The sequence below is a fragment of the Sinocyclocheilus rhinocerous genome, unplaced genomic scaffold, assembly GCF_001515625.1.
Source record: "Sinocyclocheilus rhinocerous isolate Xijiao unplaced genomic scaffold, SAMN03320098_v1.1 scaffold494, whole genome shotgun sequence".
NCBI lineage: Eukaryota > Metazoa > Chordata > Actinopteri > Cypriniformes > Cyprinidae > Sinocyclocheilus > Sinocyclocheilus rhinocerous.
This window is the reverse complement of record NW_015628684.1, coordinates 108,368-113,076: the sequence shown is the minus strand read 5'-3', so window position 1 is coordinate 113,076 and position 4,709 is coordinate 108,368.

Genomic DNA, 4,709 nt, shown 5'->3' with positions numbered 1-4,709 from the left:
GTGCTAATTTCATTGTGTTGCGGCTTGTTTCCATTGTGTTGTGTTGCGACTTGTTTCCGTTGTGTTGTGGCTTGTTTCCGACCATTGTGTTGTGGAGATTTCTTTGTGTTGCGACTTGTTTCCATTGTGTTGTGGCTTGTTTCCGTTGTGTTGCACCTTGTTTCCGTTGTGTTGCACCTTGTTTCCGTTGTGTTGTGTTGTGTTTATTGTGTTGTGTTGCGACTTGTTTCCGTTGTGTTGTGGCTTGTTTCAGACCATTGTGTTGTGGAGATTTCTTTGTGTTGCGACTTGTTTCCGTTGTGTTGCGACTTGTTTCCATTGTGTTGTGCTAATTTCATTGTGTTGCGGCTTGTTTCCATAGTGTTGTGTTAATTTTGTTGCGTTGCGACTTGTTTCCGTTGTGTTGCGACTTGTTTCCATTGTGTTGTGCTAATTTCATTGTGTTGCGGCTTGTTTCCATAGTGTTGTGTTAATTTTGTTGCGTTGCGACTTGTTTCCGTTGTGTTGCGACTTGTTTCCATTGTGTTGTGCTAATTTCATTGTGTTGCGGCTTGTTTCCATAGTGTTGTGTTAATTTTGTTGCGTTGCGACTTGTTTCCGTTGTGTTGCGACTTGTTTCCATTGTGTTGTGCTAATTTCATTGTGTTGCGGCTTGTTTCCATAGTGTTGTGTTAATTTTGTTGCGTTGCGACTTGTTTCCGTTGTGTTGCGACTTGTTTCCATTGTGTTGTGCTAATTTCATTGTGTTGCGGCTTGTTTCCGTTGTGTTGTGGAGATTTCTTTGTGTTGTGCTCTACTGGTCCACCGTACTGATGAGATAACATACATTATTCAAATACTATATGACATATTTGTATTTTCCAGGATACTCCTCTGGATATACGCTGATTAATAGAGAGTGTTTTCCATTCTCAAACAGGTTGTGTTCAATGCACTTGTCTAATCCATGCATTATACAGAGAGTGAGGGACTTGTACGTCTCATGTAATAAACATTATTTCAAAAATATATTTTTTTATTATTTAGGATCTTTATATTATGCTAATTGCTTTTAATAAATGCTTTTTTAATGTTTTTGAAAAAAGTATATTATGCTCACCAAGGCTGCATTTATTTGATCAAAAGTACAGTTATGTACTTGTGAAATATTATTATAATTTTAAAAAAAAAACTTTTTTAAGTTTATTATTTTAAAATATAATTAATTCTTGTTAATGTAAGGCTACATTTTCAGCACCATCCAGTCTTCAGTGTCACATGATCCCTCAGAACTTATTCTAATATGCTGATTTGGTGCTTAAGAAACATTACTTACTATCTTTGTTAAAAATAGTTGTGCTGCTTAATATTATTATGGAAACAGTGATCCATTTTCTAAATAGGATTCTTTTACTAATAGAAAGTTCAAAAGAACAGTATTTATTTTATATAGACATCTATTTTAACATTTTATTTTTTTACTGTCACTTTTGATAAAAAAAAATAAAAAAAACATTGACTCCAATGTTTGAATGGTTGTTTGTGTGTATATGCATGTGTGTGTGTGTGTAGAGGTGTGTGCATTTCTCTGTGTGTGTGTGTGTGTGTGTGTGTGTAGAGGTGTGTGCATTTCTGGTTTTCTATTTCATTTTGAGCCAAGGATTTTAATTTGGTGCACCACTATCCAAAATTTGTAAGACTTTGAAAAAGTAAAACACATTTCTTCAACCAACTACAAGATTTAAAGTGCATATCTCAGCTACATGCCAAAGTTAACTACTTCTTGAACATTAAGGGAAGGGTTGTTTAAATCAAAATTTTGGTGTCATGACACATTTTGAGACGTTGTTGTGAAAACGTCTTTTTCTTTCCTACACCATAACAGAAAGAACCAAGTGACCTAGCTGACACACAAAAAAGTGGGAAAGAGTGACAGAAGAAATTAATGACAAAATCGAGACATTCATTAAAGGCTGGGGAAGATGGAGGGAATGGGGAAAAGAAAACAAACAAGACATCTGTCCGTCGCTCTCATTGTTTGCCGTGTCCAGTTTCTCACAGGTCGCTCTGCCCCTTTACACAGCAGATGGGAGACACACAGAGCGAGAGGAAGGACGAAAAACAAGAAATGAAATCAGGAGGGAAGATTTATATCAGAACCCCACTGTTAGGATTCTCCATCACTGCCTCAGTGACCGGTTACCTGGCAACGGGATACACAATGGTGCGGTAACCCTGACGACAGCGTAGTGGTCTGTCTGGCCAAAGACAAGCGTTTGAGACGGACAGGAGAGAATCAGACGGCAGAGAAAAGGTGAAGTGTGTGTGTGTGAGAGAAAGAGTGAATCAGTCTACTGACTTTATTAAACTCTCAATATATCCATTCATGAGACTGATATTATTACTGACACACACACACGGCTGGACAGTGTCTCCCTCTCTTTTTCATTCTCTCTCTCTCTCACACACACACACACACACACACGCACACTGACACAATGTAGTTTCAGTTCAATAGCGCTTTATTGGCATAACTGTCAAAATGCAAAATGCCATAGAAAGGCAGAGTATAATTAATGAACGTGCACACAAACACACAGTGTGTTTAATGTACGCTGACAGGTGGATCTATTGCTGTTGTCAGTGACGTTCTCTGTAGACATACAGGCTTGATTAAAGGGCTTGTGTTTTATGTGAGAGTCAGTGTTGTAGTGCAAAACAAACCGAGAACAAACACAGCTATATACACATGGACATCTGCGTTTTATATATGTAATATGAGTCAAATGTGCATGTGTGTGTCAGTGAACACTCACATAATGGTTTTTATGCAGGGATATACCTGGCAGAACTAAAAGTCAATGTGACAAGTTCAGACACACACACACACACACACACACAATCAGCATCTCCTTCTGCACAGCCTTCATACGCTTTATACTAGTGTTTGCATCATGTCATTTGAACGTTTGAAAATTGTCCAAGCAGACACTGGAAAGAAAAATCATGAATGAGATCTCTTTAATATCGCTATTGTTTCTCCTGAACACCAAAGCAATGAATGAAAGCAAATTGAGACTTTTATGTCTCAAGATTTTTTTGTAAGAAAAAGAGCCAGGGAATTTCACATGTGGCTTCTCTAGTTTCAAAAGAAATCTCAACAGTGTCTCAGACTGTGCTCAGATTTGCCAAGATGCAAAAGATGTCATATTTCTTACTTCTATAGGTATACAGTATTCCAGGTATGTGCTGCTCTATAGGAAAATGCTGACTGCCTAAAAGCACTTCTTCTGAGTGACATTACACAGTCCTCTCTAGTAGTGGCTCTAGCAGATGAGTTAAAATTTTGTCTTGTTCCCCCATTCTTTGGTGGAATTTTAGGAAAAAAATCTGAGATGAAGTTGATACTTAAATCTGAGCAAAATCTGAGCAGTCAGATTTTCTGCTCCTGAACCCTGCTGTGTAACTAATCAGGTTTATTTTGAACTAAAATTAAAACTAAAACTATATATAAAATAATTTTAATTACTTGAAACAAACATTAAAATTATATATATTGCTTTAAAGTACTAAATTAACAAACTAAAACAAAAAAAAAAATAGAATAAAAATCACAAAGACAAATGATTACTAAAACCTTTAACTAAAACTACAATAAAAGCAATGTAAAATATAAAAATTAAGTTTAAATCAAAATGTTAACTAAACCTATAATGGTATCTCAATAGTCGGGTTTCCATTACAGATTTGTGCAAAACTTTTGCGATAATTTATAAATGTCGATAAAAAACTGTTCCGAAATGACAGTGTTTCCATTAACCGATGTTATGTGACTAAAACGTAATTTATTTCCTCTTGCGATAAGTCATGCCAATGCATGTTGGTAGGTTTACATATATCGCAGCCATTGCACTAGCCATTAATTTTTAAATCAAAGAAGACGTAGGCATGTATCTTTAGCAAAGCAGCGTGGAGAGCCGCTTCTGGGACGCTTCTGAAATGTGCCATGGCGCAGATGGTATAAATGAGCATTGACTAGATCAGCTCTGGTGGCTGTGTCAGAGTCGTAATGCGCCGCAGACGTGTGCAGTGTAAATAAGGGGCTATCCAAGCTTTAATGACAAGGAAAGTAGGGTGACCATATTTTAGTTTTTCAAAAAGAGGACAGTAGGGGATGGGGTTCGTGGGCGGGGACAGGGGCGGGGCTTCACCTAACAGTATACGTAGCAAGGTTTTTTTTTGTTTGTTTGCTTATTTTGTTTCCATAATAAATAAAAAGAAAACAAGTAGAAATAATAGAAAAAGAATAGGGAATGCTAGTGTTAGAGGGTCATTTTTAAATAAAAATAAAACAAGTCAATAGAACAGAAAAAGAATAGATAATGCAAGTGTTTGATGGTCATTATTTATAATAAATAAAAAGAAAATAAGTAGAAAGAATAGAGAAAGAATAGAGAATGCTAGTGTTAGAGGCTCTTCTTTCTTTATAAATAAAACAGTTAGAATAGAAATAGAATAGAGAGTGCAAAAGTTAGAGTGTCAATTTTTTAAATTTAAAACAAAAACCAGGAGATAAAATTAGAATTAACATTATAATAGAGAGTGCTAGAGTTAGAGGGTCAAATGAAGATGAAAGAGATGTGTTTTCAGCCGTTTCTTGAAAATATTAAGGACTGCTTGGATTGAGTTGGGCAGGTCATTCCACCAGGAGGGAACAGTTAATGTAGAAC